This window comes from Clytia hemisphaerica, unplaced genomic scaffold (assembly GCF_902728285.1).
Source record: "Clytia hemisphaerica strain Z4C2 unplaced genomic scaffold, Clytia hemisphaerica genome assembly, whole genome shotgun sequence".
NCBI classification, from domain to species: Eukaryota; Metazoa; Cnidaria; class Hydrozoa; order Leptothecata; family Clytiidae; genus Clytia; species Clytia hemisphaerica.
Window position 1 is genome coordinate 205424 of NW_027103335.1, and position 18844 is coordinate 224267.

An 18844-nucleotide genomic window follows, 5' to 3' on the forward strand; every position below is an offset into this window, starting at 1 on the left:
TCATGCATAATAGGATGCTGACGCTGCAAGTGGATATATATTAACAGGTTTTGAAAACATTAAATACTCCAAGAGAGCTGTTTTGAGAGATATGAAAATAGTGACGTCATTTTATCAAAAATACAAAGCAGGGGATAAAATATTGAAACATTTTATAAAATATAATCCCATTGATGCTATTTCATCAATTCTTGTTATCATACCCAAGGTGATGCATGAGATAAAATGAGATATGACATAGTGATTGTGTAATAGATAGTTTTCCTGTTAGGGGGCCGTTTTAAGCAAAAGGTGAGATCAATGTTTTTTTAATACGTATTCTTTGTATTTAACATTACGTAATATGCAATATAACATTGAAAAGATAATTTTTATTACATGTGTGATGTAGGGTGTAATATATAATACAAGTATTACAGGTCCGTGTTATACACGGCATAAAACGCGAAAGCACGTGGATAGATTTTTGGCTTTAAAATAGTTCTAGTTCAATAAATATATTTGGAATTATATTTTTGACATTAAACAACTGTTTTTCAACACAGATTTTTTTGTGTTTTTTACAGTACTTGAAGCTGACCTGTCAACACTGACCTGTGACCTGTGACCTGTGACCTGCGTTTTACACTAACCGGAAATGCAATAACCATAATGGCAGACTTGGGCAAATTTCTGACCCAAACCATTTTGATTCTCCCAGAGTTTTTCCAGAATACTTTCAACACCCAAAGATGTCAGGACACCATTTGAAACCATTTTTGAGATTTTAGCCTGATAAAATCAGACTTTAACTCTAAATATTGCGTTTTAGTGGGAAATGCAATACCATAATGGCAGACTTTGGCAAATTTCTTACCCAAACCATTTTGGTTCTCCGAGAGTATTTCCAGAATACTTTCAACACCAAAATATTTCAGGACACCATTTGAAACCATTTTTGAGATTTTGGCCTGAGAAAACCAAGTTTTAGCTTGAAATATGGGCATTTAGCATGAAAACTCAATTTCTAGGGCGCCATTATGGATTATAGGAAATTTTTGAAAACTCAAGTTTGATTTTTCCTGGAGCTTTCTCTGAAGAGTTTCGTTACTGAAATTTCAAGTGTGTATCTTAAAAATTTAAAAGTTGTGGGTTCTCAAAGATGCTGCTTTTCATGCATTTTGCTACCCAGAAATCGGAGAAAATCAGCCTTTTACCTTGAAATTGAAACATTGAGCGATTTCGCTGGGTTATGTTGTCTTTTTATGTTGAATGTTAGTACAAGACACCATTAGAAACCATTTGACCCTTTACTGGGCTTTCATAGTCTTAAAATGGGCAAAAAAGCCATTTTTTGGACATCTCAAGTCAATGTCGCCTAAGAAATAGTAAAATTTTTTTTGAGGAAAAAGTGGAAAATTTACATTATTGGCCATAAAATCTTCATTTTTTATCTAAAAAGGTTGAAATTTTGAGGGATGGTCATAATTGATGGCTTATACCCAAAATGAAAAAAAAACTTGAAAAAGGTTTCTTATTGGAGGTTAATTTGACAATTTATAGACTCTTGTTAACCTCAAAATATAGAGACCCTCATTGTATTATCGGGGAAAAAATTGTTAGGCAGTTATCAAAAAGGCTTCAAATATCAAGCTTGGCTAAAAAAGGTTAGAGATTTCCCACAAGAAAGGTGGAATTCATGAGGTTAAAAAAATGGTAATAAGTAACCTCACATTCTTAACCATATCTTCTGCTAGCATGTGTGTTAGGTTATAGGACAAAAATAAAATGATACTAGAAGCTTAGATCGATAGGGTTTTTATAAAATTGACAATGTGAAATAACCTCAAATTTTACACCCTACTTGAAATATTGACCTCATTTTTCCAGCCTTATCTTGTTGCCAATCATTAAATAGTAAAACCCAATCATTATTTATGCTTTAACCTCACATTTCATACCAATTTTCGGGCCATCTTTAAGGACCAGTAGGTTAACCTCTGAGCCATTTAACCTCATATTCTTAACCCTACTTTGACCAATAATATCTCTTTAAAATTCAACACTTAACCTCTATAATGTATATATCATTGTGATCCTGAATAAATTTTGCGTTAGCATGTAAAGTAGCAAATAAAAATAAGTTAACCTCATTTATTTATCCTTTGTTAAAGACAAAAAGTTCTTTTGAAAAGTTAGGCGATTTTTGGGGGTTTTGACTTGAGATGGTCCTTTTACTCATTTTCGCTTTAGTGCGAATCAAAGACCCCCCTGGGGAATGCTGGATTTTTGACCTAGGAGGTTAAAAATTGCGCAAAATGTCTTACAATAGATTAAATTTTCACAAAAAAAATACTACACTTTGAATTTTTTTGACATCATGCTAAAAATGGTAGTTGACGATCTACCCTATGCTTGCACCAAATTCCCGCTCTCTTCAATAAATTGAAGAGGAAAAAAACCTAAGCCTTAGGATCAAAGATTAAAACAAATATATACTGAGCAGCAGGAGTACAAAGGGAATGAGACAGTGACTGGAGACGTCCCGACAGTATGTAGTTGTAGTATAATGAGGATATTTGCCTCGCCTAGTATGAACTATATACACTATATACATTTCATCTCTCCCCCTTTTTAGAATAGTAATCCGTCCGGTTTCGGGTCTTTCAGTCCGTGCTTTATTACAGATTTACTTGCCTCTGGATCGTTGCCGCACTCTTCTTTCTCTTCGTGGACGTCCATTGTTGATCGGCTGTTGGATTTCGTCCTCTTCAGGTTCGTTGTATTGAATGGTTTCGTCCGAGTCTGACTCTCTCTCGTCGCTTGATGATGTGGGAGTCGGCGATGTTGATTGTCTATGTCTCTCTGTTGATCCTCTCAGCTTCTTGAAATGTGTAATATGTCGTTTGATGATGCCTGTGTCATTCTCTGTGGTGACTTGACTCCCGTTGATGGTGATGATGACGTATGGTTTCGGATCGTAGGGTGGCGTGATTTTGTTTTTTCGTTGTTGTCGACAAAGTAAAGGCTCTGCTGTTAAAGGGTGGTCCGTTGTCGCTTCAGAGTTTGTAAGGGATGCCAAAGTTGGTTAGGATCTTGTCAATTGCTGGGATGACAGCTGTTGCAGATGTGGACGATACTATCTCTACCACTGGAAATTGAGAGTAGAGACATTGAATGACCAGTACATATTCCTTGCTTAGTAACTGGCCAAAAAGATCAGCTCAAAGATTCTCCCATGGTCCATTTGGTATCTCCGTCATTTTGTATAGTTCTTGTTGTCGGGTGTTGGTGACAGCTAGGCTAGGCTATTGATCTCAATTTGGTTAGTTTTGACATGTCTTGAGAGGTAGTTGGCTGTATTGGCTGCTCCACCTGGTTTATTGTATTTTGTAGTTGTAACCTTGTATCTTTAATCAATGCGTGAGAATTCTGTGTGCCGGTTCTGTTTGATAGGTGGAGTAGAGTGGAACCAGAGGTTTGTGATTGGTTAAAATGGTGAATTCGGGTAGTCCATAAAGATAGATGTAGTTTTTTGTTACTCCGAACTGGATTGCTGCACTCTCTATTTCGATCTGAGAGTACCGTTGTTCTTGTGGTGTTGCCGAGCGACTGTCATATCGAACGACTTGATACTGTTTGGTTTTTGGATCCATCTTTGTTAGGATGCTGGCTAGTCCGGTTTTCTTGGAGCCATCAACGATAAGTTTAGTTTTTTGGTCTGGGTCTACGTAAGCCATGACAGGTGTTTGACAAAGCGCTTGTTTGATGTCATCGAAAGCACCCTGACATTCAGTCGTCCTGTAGAATTTTGCACCTTTTTTTGTCATTGCTTGTAGTGGTGCCGTTTTGTTTGAAAAGTCTGGGATGAAATATGAACTAAAATTTGCCATTCCGGGGAACAATATAATTGACTTCTGCAATGGTTGTGGGTCGTGGTGTGCTGAGAAGCGCTGCTACTCTATCCTCTGTTGGCTCTACATCGTCAGCTGAAAAGACGACACCAAAGAATTATATTTTCGGTTGGAAGAATATGCACTTACAGTCTTGCAGGCGTTGCAAAACCGCGATAAGTGCCAAGTTGTGTTCTTCAACTGTTTTTCCATGTACCAAAATGTCATCATAAATATTTCTAACACCTGGAATGTCAGTTAAAGTTTGGTGGATTTCCTCATGGAATACTTCAGCTGCTGAATTGATTCCAAACATCAGTCTGCTTGATCAACGTAGTCCTCTGTGGGTGTAGAAGGTGGTTATTGGTCTTGAATTTGGGTTGAGCTCCATCTGCATGTATCCATGTTTCATGTCTAATTTGGTGAAGTGTTTTGCTCCATTGAGTTCGTATCGAAGCTCTTCTACGGTTGGAATGACGTGTCTTGTGCGTTTGATTGCTGTGTTTGCTGTGGTCATGTCGATGTTCATGCGAATCATTTCATTTCATTTCATTTCATTTATTAATATTTAAAGAGGAGCATACATCAGTTAAATAAATAAAAATTTACAACTGCTATCAATGTCACTCAAATTGTACACTCGCTTCACATCACACCTCAAGACTCACACTCAAGATAAAAATTAGATAAAATGACATAAATACTAAAAATAAATACTATTATAAATTGATAAAATCTAAAATCTAATGTTTTCGAAAGATTGAGTTTAGTCTAAGAATATGCATCAAAGGATGAGCATCGTAGTCAAAGTGGCAAGAAAGGCTGAGAGACTAGAGGTGTGAGACTAAGACTGAGATGTGTAGTAAGAAGATGCATACCTGCTAAATTCCGCGAAACACACAAAAATGGCTAAATCGCGAAATTAAATTCCGCGAAATTCGATTTTTTTTCTTCTTTTATTTTGTTGTTATTGATTTTATTGGTATTACAGGGCTGCAAATAAATATTTTTAGTCAATCGGACATCATGTCCGACAGAAATGAAATCCTGATGGTCAAACTCAAAATCCTGTCGGTCATTCAGTGTATATTTTTTTAAAGTTACGGAGAAAGCGAGTAGGAAAAATAAAAGTTACCTTTGAACAGTTTGTTACTGTATATAACAGAGAAATTGATTCGATAAAAGTGATCTTAGAAACACCCTTGGAAGTTACGAAGAAAGCAAGTTGATAAAAGTTAACTTAGAAACACTACTCTTGAAAGTTAAGAAGTAAGCAAGTTGATGAAAATGGTCTTAAGAAAACTCTTGAAAGTTACAAAGAAAGCAAATTGATAAAAGTGATCTTAGAAACAAAGAAGGTTACGAAGAAAGCTAGTTGACAAAAGTAATTTAGAAACATCCTTAAAAGAGTTACAAAGAAAGCAGGTTGATAAAAGTGATCTTAGAAACAAAGAAAGTAACGAAGAAAGCAAGTCGATAAAAGTTAACTTAGAAACACCCTGAAAGCTACAAAGGAACCGAGTATTAAAAGAATAGGCTAAGTAAGAGACAGGGGTGTAAGAGATTTATTTTCAACTCTCAAGTTAATGGTTTGTTCCTTTTTTCATTCGGACATCATGACCGATACAAAAGATTTTTCAGTCGGTCAAATAGCTTTTTCAGTCGGACATTGACCGATGACCGAGGCTTATTTGCAGCCCTGTTTATTGGTATTACCAAAAAAGATGATCTTTAAAAAAAAATTGATCTTTAAGCATGTAACGTGTATTTTTTATCAAATATGAACAATCATAAACAACTCCGTGATGCTTAAAACTTAAAAGTTAATCTAAGTTGATAACTTCTGACTCTTTAAGTGAGCAACCTTCTTCTTCTTTAGTTTGACAGGCTGAGATCCATTTGAAGTTTTATCTTAGAATAAGATTATCATAGAAACATTCATATTTGGTGTTATTATTTTGTTGTTAAAGTTTGTTAATGTGAATGAAATATGTCTTGCAATCGATGAAAAACATTTTCTCTGTAAAAAAAATTCTTTTGAAATTTCTCAATCCCGAACATAAATTCCGTGAAACTTTTGAAATCGGCTCATTCACGAAATCGGCTCATTCTCATTCCTCGAAAATTTCTTTCCTTAAGGTAGTAGAGAAGCTAAAAACTAGAGTAGGATAGATAATTTGAAGAGCTCTTAAAAGAAAAAGCAATACAAAGATATTGCTTAAACTTTCAGGTGCGTCTGATCATGGCGTAAGAAAAATCCTTAGAAGAAATTGTTTTCCTAACTTAAATTGGTAAATCATTAAAAAGTTTAGCTCCACTATATTTGAAGCTTTGTTTTCCAAGTTCGAGTTTCATTTTTGAGGTCTCAATCAGATACCCATTGTTCCTTGTTTTAGTATGTTTTCTCAGCTTAAAATAACCGTTTAGGTTTGAACAAGATTCATTATCAATCGAGCTTTTAATCAAGTTTAGTGCTTCTGCATGGATCAAGTTGAGTATGGATGGAATACGTTTCCCCGTCAGTCGATGAGCTCTAGATTCAAGAGATTTAAACTGCTTCTTCTGAGTTTCGGTGTATGTCAGCTTGATCGGGCCTCTGTACGTCAGAATTGGAACAGTCATCATGGTGAAAATAGAATAGGCTGCATCTTTAGTGAGGTAAGAACGGAGTTTTTGGAGAAGTCTCAGTCGACTGGATGCTGTTTTGTAGAGGTATCGTTATCGAAGGTTTTTTTTAAGTTTCAGATTTGGATCAACTTTGTTTCCGAAATATTTGTATTCCTGTACGTAATTAATTTGTTGGCCTCTGTAGAAAACATTAAGGATTTTGTCAATCATTGAGAGACGTTTAGCTGTCCCAAAGAGCATAGTTTCCGTCTGTCCCTTTTTAAAGTTAGCGATCAATTCGTTGTTGTCGAAGTATTCAGAAACTTTATTCAAGTCGTGATTCAGATCACTTTCGATTTGCGTTTTCAACTTTCCGTTGCAGTATATTACGGTGTCGTCTGCGTACATGATGACTTTTGATTTCTCTAAACATTCTGGGAAATCGTTGGATAAGATTAAAAATAGCAGAGGACCTAGTATAGATCCTTGGGGTACGCCAGTGAACAACGGTTGTTTGTTTGATAGCGAGTTGCTGATACAGACTTGTTGATTTCTATTAAATAGGTAACTTTTAAACCATTTCAGTTCTATGTCGGAGATCCCGTATTCTTGAAGCTTTTGCAGTAGAATAGCATGACCAACGGTGTCAAATGCTTTTGTCAGATCGATGTAGACAGTTCCTACTAGTTCTCCTTTGTTGATCGAAGATCTAATGTCATCAAACAGTAGGGCACTAACGACACTATCTGTGTCGGGTCTGCTTTCGGTGTGAGGACGACGTTTGACATCCAGTCTGTTGGTCCTTCTACTGTTTCAATTACTCCAAAGTCCTCCAACTCGTCTAGTACGTTGTCAAACTTCTCTCGTTTTGCAACAGGGGGGGTGCAGACACAGGGTACTGGCCGGGCCATTCGTCGCCAAATGTACTACATAAACATAAACTCAAGCTGAAAAATCACCAGCGAAGATAAAAAAATAATCCTTATTCAGCTGACGGTAAATTATTCTCCTGGGAATCCAGCCAAATGATCAAATCACTGAACCCCCTGATTTACAGCGGCTTTTGAAAGATGTGATCATGTGTGACGTCATAATTACTGCTTTCAGTTTGCCTGTTTTGAAAGTTGAAATTATCTAGAATTCTCATTCTAAAACAAGATGGAGTGAGAAAAGCACGTCTTTTGCTTTGGACGAAAGGTTGTAAATTCTGGTTGATTTTAGGGTTTTATCTTATCTTATGTCATTTACTTTAATTAGTAGAGGCTTCTTCAATGTTTGGGGAAGGTAAGTCCTGTAAAAGTTATTTGTTTTTCGGTGGAAAAAAGTGTTTAAAAAAGCATTTTTTGTGCTCAAGGTTTATTTTTCTTCGCAAATTTTTGTCTTCAATCTTAAATAGATGAACGAGTATTTGACTGATGGTTATGATTTTTTCTCAGAACATAGAAAAACTATTCAGGAACTTAGACCTTTTTACAGAATTTCAAAAAATCTGTTAGTTCTGGAGATATATTGAAAAGTTTAGAAGTGGGTAGTTCGCGTTCGTGTTTCGCGTTCCCAAACCAAATGCACGTGCACCGGACTGGTCATGTCCGGTGTTTTGATTGTCCGGTGGGAAAAAATATCCTTCTCCGACACCGGACATTCCGACTTCCTTAAGTCAGTGTAGACCTAAAGCTCTAAACCAGCATCTAATAACATGAAAACCAGAATATATGATTCTTCAATGGGAATCAAAACTATAAAGTGCACTTACAAACATTAATTTGTCAGATCTAACAAAATTAATAACTGCACTGTCATCATTGACAATAAACCAAACGATTTTCTTTCAAGAGCCTTGCAAACATTCCAACAACTTCCATCGAAATGATCTATCACAGCTCAGTCTACCATTTTTAGCGCGGTCCGAGGATTGAGCCGAGAACGCTCCGCGAACTCCTGCGCGGGTGAAAAACTTCAATCTGTCAATTATTTTCTCAAGCGAAGAGTACGCGAAGCGATTCTAGCTTTACGATAGTGCCGCAGGTCATCAATGGATAGTATTCAATTATCATTATCCCTTTATTTTCATTCCTAGAACTTTTGCAAAAAAAAGGAAAAATAGAAAAGTTGTATTTTTTACTGCTCTATTCACATACTGAATTTGAAAGATCTTCTATGTAGCATTTTTTGCAAACGTCAAAAAGCTGATTTTTGTCCCGTCTTTTACATTTTAGCGACTTTGGCTTAAGTGCTTGAGTGCAGCATAGGGTACATCAAAGTCCACCAAACATGCGATTCCCGTAATTTTTGTGTGAAGAGTTAGGTCTACACTGTAAGTCCGGTATAGTAAATTGACCGGTGGTAAAAAAAATCTCATTTTACACCGGACTTTCGCCTGTCCGGTGTTCGTTAAGTCCGGTGTGTCTGCAGGGTCCTGCCCTGGACTCATCAGCAGCACTGTGTACTGCACCCTGGGCCTGGTTGATTGTGGATCAAACTGAGAGTAGAGAAGTGGACTGAAGGGAAATTCCCTAGAATATATCTTCACCTTAGATTTGAGGTTTGAGATCTGCTGCCTTCAACTTTTCCCAGTTAAGTTGGCGCAGCTCCGGCGTAACATTTCCCTCCTTTCCAGACCAGACAGAGACTGGATGTTTAGCTATCGGCAAGTACAAAACGCCTACTACCTACTACTTAATACTTACTACCTACTACTTACTACCTACTATAAAATAGCTCAAAACGGCTCGAAATTACCTTTAAAATATTCAGCATGTTAAAATTAGCAAAATCTGAAACTTTGGTGGTAAAAAAGTTAAAACTTCTTCTTTTATCGTACTTTGAAGACTTCAAAATATTTTCTCTCTTTTATTTTGTTTATGACTTTTTCCCGCGCTTTTTCTATAAAGTTTACAGACGCACGTCTTCGTAGAAGAGATAAATATTTCCTTTGCACACTTATTTATTCATGTCAGTTTTATTTATAAGAATCGATCAATCTAAAAAGTTAAAATACTTTAAGTAAGTAGAGCCCTATGTTTTACTGGGTACTAGCTGAAAATCCTTTGACATGTCTTTGACATTTATTGTTATTGACAAAATGACCCTTTTGAACCAAACTATTGACAGGGTCGTTAAATATGACCTTTGTAGACTTCATTTTATGTAGCAAAAATTCTTATTGTGCTCAATAAGATGTTTTCAATATCGCAAGGTAGAAATTTTCAGTAGGAAAATACTACAAAGAGCTGTTTTAGAGGTGTCAATTTGACCATGTCAAAGTATTGACGAAATGAAATTTTTGATAAAAATATTGACCCAGTTAATGAATATTAAAAGCTTCGCAAACCAATTCCAAGAAATAATATTTTGGCAACATTTGATATGATGTAGATCATACAATAGGATAGAGATAGATTGACCCCCCATTTATATTACAGAGCCTTTTTTAGACATTTACGTGTATTCTTATCGTCTTATAATAAGAGTCATAAGAGGGAGTATGCTAGGAAAAAGGAAAGTTCTTATAATAAGAGTCAAGTAGGTTTAGTAAAAAGAAAAAGCAAGATAATGGCCTTTTGTTTTATACTTCAGTATACTTATATGAGGCGAAGAGAATATTTACTCACCACGTAAATATGCTAAATATTCTTTTAGATAACACTTTTTTCAAGTAAATATAAAGCAAAGACTTAGTGTGTTAGCATTCAGATATTACAAAACCATTTTTTTTAGAATATAGAGATTTCGAACAAGCGAAGGAGAGTTCTGGTCTGTAAAGTATACTAACTGAGTAGGTAGTAAGTAGTAAGTAGTAGGTAGTAGGCGTTTTGTACTTGCCGGTTTAGCTATATAGCCGCTATAGCTCAAATTAAACGCCTTCGCAGAGAAATCGACGCATGCGAAGGAATTATAAAAAGTAGTCGTGACTTTGAGGATCACCTTAAGAAACAGCTTGAAGATAAGGACGCAGATCTCCAACTCTTGAAAAATGATTTGAAAGCTGACCCCGGCCTGCATACACTCGAGTTTGCTGAAAAGAAATTCGAACGAAAGCTTGACGAATTCAAGGACAGTATCCTGTCAACAATAAAGAACGAATGCCAACAAGCTATGAAATCGTATTCAGAAGCCACAAAATCTGCTCTCCCTCAACAACCGACGAGTGACACGAGCGGAATCAAACTTGCTATTAAACAAGCCAGAGACGAAGAGATCGCTCTTCTTGAGATGGAGAGAAGAGGAGAAGAGCCCGAACATCATCGTTCACGGAATAAAAGAAGAAGAACAGGTATGCGATAATAGTGACAAAAATAATCATACTAGGGACTGTGAATGGGCTGATCAATTAGTTAAGGATTTACATGTTTTCTTCTAAGATCAAAAAAATATTTAGAATAGGTAAGAAACCAAATCGTCCACTGTTAAATTGCCTCGATAGTGAAGATGATAAAAACTTAAGATCATGGGAAATCTCCCATCACTTAAAGGTAACGATACTTATAAGGCATAAGTATCACAGAAGATCTATGTAGGTCCCAACGTGAAAAGTATAAAGAGCTATCACAACAGGCGAAAGACCTAAATGATGACCTAGAAACCGCAGGGGGGGGGTCAACATTTATAATACCAACCCATAGCCCAAAAACCTGACTTTTGACCTTTTGAGCTAAGTTAACACCACCCACCCCAAAATTGGTATCGATACCAACTTGAAAATCATAATTTTCAGAAAAAGGGGGGACCCACCCCCTTTTTTTGGTATCGATACCAACTTGAAAATCATAATTTTCAGAAAAAAGGGGTACCCACCCCCTTAATTTGGTATCGATACCAACATGACTTTTTGAATTTGACAAAATATCATGGGACCCACCCCCTAATTTAGTACCAATACCAATCTGACAAATTTGAGTTTAAAACTGTTTAAAGGGAACCCAGCCCCTCCCACACAAACAGGGTACTAAGAGAAACTTCAAAAAGACTCATTTTTGAAATACTCTTTCTTCAACACAAACACAAAAAATGTCATATGCTAAAATAGAAAATGACTGAAAACTGACAATATATAAAAAACAAACCCAATGAAGCTAGCAAAATCAATCTGAATCGATATTATCTGAATATAATTGATGTGCAAAATCTAGGAAAAGCTATTATAAGTACATAATTCTAGAACAGAATAGACTCACTCATTACCAAATGCTATCACAGAAAAAATGCTTTTGCTTCAGGCTTGATCAAAAAAAACTTGAAAATATCAAAAAAGTCCAAAATAAACAAACTTCAAAGTCATTTAAACTTATTACTCATTTACAGTCATTATACTCAAAAGCTAAAACAAAATCCAATTGAAACCTGTTTAGACTGATGTGTACCCCGGGGTATTTCTAGCTATAAGGGCAAAATTAGGAAAGTTTTGCTGTCATTTTGATATGGATACCAACTTTCTGAATCATATTATTTAAAAAAAGGAGTACCCACCCCCTATTTTGGTATCAATACCAACTGAGGATAACTCTTTTTTCTAAAAAAAGGGGGACCCACCCCCATCAATACCAACTTGACTTTTCAGACTTTTAATAAAACCGATCGATAACGATAACGACAGCTTGAATGAAAACCCACCTAACAAAAACGATTCAAAAAACACAACCAAACAATTAGTGAACTTACTATCATCTACACAAATTGCAGACCAAATGACATCTAAGAAGAAAAACGAACTTTTAAAGCACGTTGCTGCTGAACAACCTCATATAATTGCGATCACCGAAGTCAACACCAAACGGATCTCTGAGAGAAAAGATCAAGACTACTCAATTGAGAATTATTCTACACCATATAAAACTAACATAGGAATACAAAAAAAGAGAGGAATCATCATTCTAGTTCACAAGTCTATTGATCACCTCATCCTACAAATACAAACGAAAGTTGAATTTGAAGAGACTTGTCTATTAGAAATTGCAATGGACAACAAAGACACCATGTTACTCGGATGCCTTTATAGAAGCCCGACAAAAACTGAAACAAATATCTTCGATGAAAATAACAAGAACATGAATAAGCTCATAAAAATATCTGCCTAAATCCGAAATACACTCATAATGTCTTATAGGTGACTTTAACTATAAGAAAATCGATTGGGTCCATTGGTCCTCACCTTGCGAAGAAGATAGCGACGAGGAGAAATTCCTTGATGCTTTAAGAGACTGTTTTTTATACCAACATGTCCTTGAGCCGACACGGCGACGAGGCACCGACAAACCTTCAATACTCGATCTCATCCTTACAGGGGAAGAAAATCAAATTTCCGAGATAAAATACCTTGCCCCACTCCATCTCAGTGATCACAGTGTCCTCTCCTTTAAATTCTATGGTTATTTCACAATTAAAAATGAGCTTGATAGATATCAATACAGCAAAGCCAACTACCAGTTTATGAGATCTCATCTAAGCCATATCAATTGGTCTATCGAATTCATCCAAAATTCGATTGAATTAGATGTGAATGAGAGTTGGGACCTATTCCTAAAACAAATGATCGAGCTCCGAAACCTCTATGTGCCACTTACCCACAATAAGAACAACCTGTCAAATCAAAGAAGGAAAGGGAAGCATCCCTTAGATCCAAAAATTTGTCAGATAATTAAAGAGAAACGTAAGGCGCATAGAAAATGGATCATCTCACTTCAAAATGACGACACTGAGAGACGTAGAAGGGAGTACGTAAGATGGCGCAACGCCGCTAATAGTGCCCTGACTCGCTCCAAGAGAGAGTTCGAAAAAAAGATCAGCGAACAATCAAAAACAAATCCAAAAAGATTCTGGAAATATGTACGCAGCAATCTGAAAGCAAGAACGGGAATACATCCTCTCCTCGAAAACCCTAATAATGAAAATTCGATCAAATATGATGATAAAAGTAAAGCCAACATACTCCAGAGCCAATTCTGTAGTGTCTTTACACGTGAGCCACTTGAACAACTCCCTGAATTCCATTCCAGGACGGATAAAGAAGTAGAGATAAATATACTAACTGAAACTATTAAAAAGGAGCTCAAGGCGTTAAATCCAAACAAATCCATGGGGCCAGATGAACTTCACCAAGGATGCTCAAGGAGCTCGCTGAATATATTGCAGAACCGCTCTTCCTTATAATGACAAAATCTCTCAACGAAAGTTGTCTCCCAAACGACTGGAAGCATGCTAATGTATCACCTGTTTACAAAAAAGGAAACAAAAATATAGCTGAAAACTACCGTCCGATTAGCCTGACATCCATTGTGTGTCGAATGATGGAAAAGATTCTTAAAACACATATTATGTCACATCTAGAGCAAGAGAAACTGCTTTCTAACAAGCAACATGGTTTTATCAATCGCCGATCAACAGTAACACAACTGCTAAACTATCTAGATGTGTGTACCGAAGACATTGCTAACGGCAAAGCTGTTGACGCAGTATACTTTGACTTTGCAAAGGCATTCGACTCAGTTCCCCACCAAAGGCTCTTAATCAAATTAGAAGCCTACGGAATAAGAAATAAGTTGCTTGAATGGATCAGATACTTCCTGAAGGATCGATTTCAGATAGTTAAAGTAAATGGAGCTGAATCCGAAAAACAATTAGTTCTTAGTGGAGTACCCCAAGGTAGTGTCCTAGGGCCTACCCTTTTTGTTCTATACATCAACGATTTACCAGATTCAATTAAATCACAACTCTTTCTATTTGCTGACGACACTAAACTTGTCAATAAAGTAGAATCAATTGAAGATGCACTTATAATCCAGGAGGACATCGATCGACTACAGCAGTGGTCAGATACGTGGCTTTTAAAATTTCATCCCGACAAATGTCATGTACTAACGTTAGGTAAGCCGAATATAATTAAACATGTACATCAATACACACTCGGAGGAAATTTACTGAAACATGTACAATTCGAAAAGGATCTCGGAGTTATCTTTGACCAAAATCTATCATTCGACCAACATATATCAAACCAAGTAAAAAAGGCAAACTCAATGGCTGGTCTAATTAGAAGAACCTTCACGTATCTCACTCCTGAATTATTCCGTAAACTTTACATAACATTTGTCAGGCCCCACCTAGAATATGCACAAGTCATTTGGTCACCAAAACTAAAAAAACACAAAAAACTTATAGAAGGTGTTCAGCGGCGCGCTACAAAAACGGTTGAAACATGTGGACGACTATGTTATGAAAGCAGACTACAAAGAATTGGAATCCCAAGTCTAAAATATAGGCGTGCGGTAAGTGATATGGTTGAGATCTTTAAACATTTAAATCACTATGAAAATCGTGTGTTCCTAAGAAATTTAACCAACGAATAAGACCAATGAGAACACATAATTCTGAACTGGTAAGAATTTTCGGGAACGATGGTGTCCGTGGACCCCAGAGCAACTCCCTTTACTATCGGGGCATTCAACAGTGGAATAGCCTACCTGAAAAAGTAGTTAAATCATCTACAATACAAGAGTTTAAAGAAAACCTCGGTCTAGCTTGGAAAGAGAAAATGTTTGAGTATGATTGAAATTGTCACTATTGTTGCATATCTGTTTGAAGTTAACCTTTGTAATAAACCAAACCAATGTATGAGCGATTTATAGAGGCCCATGTGCTTGCACGGTGGCCTGGAAATCTGTAAAACATTATTATTATTATATTCTGAGCTTATTGACATGGGAGTGGCCATATCGGTTGCGTCTAACCGATATGGACGTTTCCCTGTAAAAAGGCACTGATCTTTGTTTTGATGTTTCTAATCAATAGACAGACATCTTGGAAGGATGTTTCAGCCAAACTACAGTGATTAAAACCATTCTGTGCTTATTGACATGTCAGTGGCCATATCGGTTGCGTCTAACCGATATGGACATTTCCCTGTAAACAGGCACAGATCTTTGTTATGATGTCCTTAATCAAAAGGAAGACATCTTGGAAGGATGTTTCAGCCAAATTACGTTCATTGAATTCATTCTGAGCTTATTGAAATGGCAGTGGCCATATCGGTTGCATTTAACCGATATGAACGTTAGCCTGTAAAAAGGCACTGATCTTTGTTTTGATGTTTTAATCAATAGACAGACTTCTTGGAAGGTTGTTTCAGCCAAACTACAGTCATTGAAATCATTCTGAGCTTATTGACATGGGAGTTGCCGTATTGGTTAAGTATAACCGATATGGACGTTACCCTGTAAAAAGGCACTGATCTTAGTTTTGATGTTTCTAATCAATAGAGAGACTTCTTGGAAGGATGTTTCAGCCAAATTATAGTAATTAAAACCATTCTGTGCTTATTGGCATGGTAGTGGCCATATTCGTTGCGTCTAACCGATATCGACATTTCCCTGTAAAAAGGCACAAATCTTTGTTTTGATGTTCGCAATCAAAAGGAAGACATCTTGGAAGGATGTTTCAGCCAAATTACGTTCATTGAAATCATTCTGAGCTTATTGACATGGTAGTGGCCATATCGGTTGCGTATAACCGATATCGACGTTACCCTGTAAAAAGGCACTGATCTTTGTTTTGATGTTGTTAATCAATAGACAGACTTCTTGGAAGGATGTTTCTGCCAAATTACGTTCATAGAATTCATTCTGAGCTTATTGACATGGTAGTGGCCATATCGGTTGCGTCTAACCGATATGGACATTTCCCTGTAAAAAGGCACAGATCTTGTTTTGATGTTTTTAATCAATAGACAGACTTCTTGGAAGGATGTTTCTGCCAAATTACAGTCATTGAAATCATTCTGAGCTTATTGACATGGCAGTGGCCATATCGGTTGCGTGTAACCGATATGGACGTTAGCCTGTAAATAGGCACTGATCTTTGTTTTGATGTTTTTAATCAATAGAAAGACTTCTTGGAAGGTTGTTTCAGCCAAACTACAGTCATTGAAATCATTCTGAGCTTATTGACTTGGGAGTGGCCATATCGGTTGCGTATAACCGATATGGACGTTACCCTTTAAAAAGGCACTGATCTTTGTTTTGATGTTGTTAGTCAATAGACAGACTTCTTGGAAGGATGTTTCAGCCAAATTACGTTCATTGAAATCATTCTGAGCTTATTGACATGGTAGTGGCCATATCGGTTGCGTATAACCGATATGGACGTTAGCCTGTAAATAGGCACTGATCTTTGTTTTGATGTTTTTAATCAATAGAAAGACTTCTTGGAAGGTTGTTTCAGCCAAACTACAGTCATTGAAATCATTCTGAGCTTATTGACTTGGGAGTTGCCATATCGGTTGCGTATAACCGATATGGAAGTTACCCTTTAAAAAGGCACTGATCTTTGTTTTGATGTTGTTAGTCAATAGACAGACTTCTTGGAAGGATGTTTCAGCCAAATTACAGTGATTAAAACCATTCTGTGCTTATTGACATGGTAGTGGCCATATCGGTTGCGTCTAACCGATATGGACATTTCCCTGTAAAAAGGCACAGATCTTTGTTATGATGCCCTTAATCAAAAGGAAGACATCTTGGAAGGATGTTTCAGCCAAATTACGTTCATTGAATTCATTCTGAGCTTATTGACATGGCAATGGCCATATCGGTTGCATCTAACCGATATGGACGTTAGCCTGTAAAAAGGCACTGATCTTTGTTTTGATGTTTTTAATTAATAGACAGATTTCTTGGAAGGTTGTTTCAGCCAAATTATAGTAATTAAAACCATTCTGTGCTTATTGGCATGGTAGTGGCCATATTCGTTGCGTCTAACCGATATCGACATTTCCCTGTAAAAAGGCACAGATCTTTGTTTTGATGTTTGCAATCAAAAGGAAGACATCTTGGAAGGATGTTTCAGCCAAATTACGTTCATTGAAATCATTCTGAGCTTATTGACATGGGAGTTGCCGTATTGGTTAAGTATAACCGATATGGACGTTACCCTGTAAAAAGGCACTGATCTTAGTTTTGATGTTTCTAATCAATAGAGAGACTTCTTGGAAGGATGTTTCAGCCAAATTATAGTAATTAAAACCATTCTGTGCTTATTGGCATGGTAGTGGCCATATTCGTTGCGTCTAACCGATATCGACATTTCCCTGTAAAAAGGCACAAATCTTTGTTTTGATGTTCGCAATCAAAAGGAAGACATCTTGGAAGGATGTTTCAGCCAAATTACGTTCATTGAAATCATTCTGAGCTTATTGACATGTAGTGGCCATATCGGTTGCGTATAACCGATATCGACGTTACCCTGTAAAAAGGCACTGATCTTTGTTTTGATGTTGTTAATCAATAGACAGACTTCTTGGAAGGATGTTTCTGCCAAATTACGTTCATAGAATTCATTCTGAGCTTATTGACATGGAAGTGGCCATATCGGTTGCGTCTAACCGATATGGACATTTCCCTGTAAAAAGGCACAGATCTTGTTTTGATGTTTTTAATCAATAGACAGACTTCTTGGAAGGATGTTTCTGCCAAATTACAGTCATTGAAATCATTCTGAGCTTATTGACATGGCAGTGGCTATATCGGTTGCGTGTAACCGATATGGACGTTAGCCTGTAAATAGGCACTGATCTTTGTTTTGATGTTTTTAATTAATAGAAAGACTTCTTGGAAGGTTGTTTCAGCCAAACTACAGTCATTGAAATCATTCTGAGCTTATTGACTTGGGAGTGGCCATATCGGTTGCGTATAACCGATATGGACGTTACCCTTTAAAAAGGCACTGATCTTTGTTTTGATGTTGTTAGTCAATAGACAGACTTCTTGGAAGGATGTTTCAGCCAAATTACGTTCATTGAAATCATTCTGAGCTTATTGACATGGTAGTGGCCATATCGGTTGCGTATAACCGATATGGACGTTAGCCTGTAAATAGGCACTGATCTTTGTTTTGATGTTTTTAATCAATAGAAAGACTTCTTGGAAGGTTGTTTCAGCCAAACTACAGTCATTGAAATCATTCTGAGCTTATTGACTTGGGAGTGGCCATATCGGTTGCGTATAACCGATATGGACGTTACCCTTTAAAAAGGCACTGATCTTTGTTTTGATGTTGTTAGTCAATAGACAGACTTCTTGGAAGGATGTTTCAGCCAAATTACAGTGATTAAAACCATTCTGTGCTTATTGACATGGTAGTGGCCATATCGGTTGCGTCTAACCGATATGGACATTTCCCTGTAAAAAGGCACAGATCTTTGTTATGATGCCCTTAATCAAAAGGAAGACATCTTGGAAGGATGTTTCAGCCAAATTACGTTCATTGAATTCATTCTGAGCTTATTGACATGGCAATGGCCATATCGGTTGCATCTAACCGATATGGACGTTAGCCTGTAAAAAGGCACTGATCTTTGTTTTGATGTTTTTAATTAA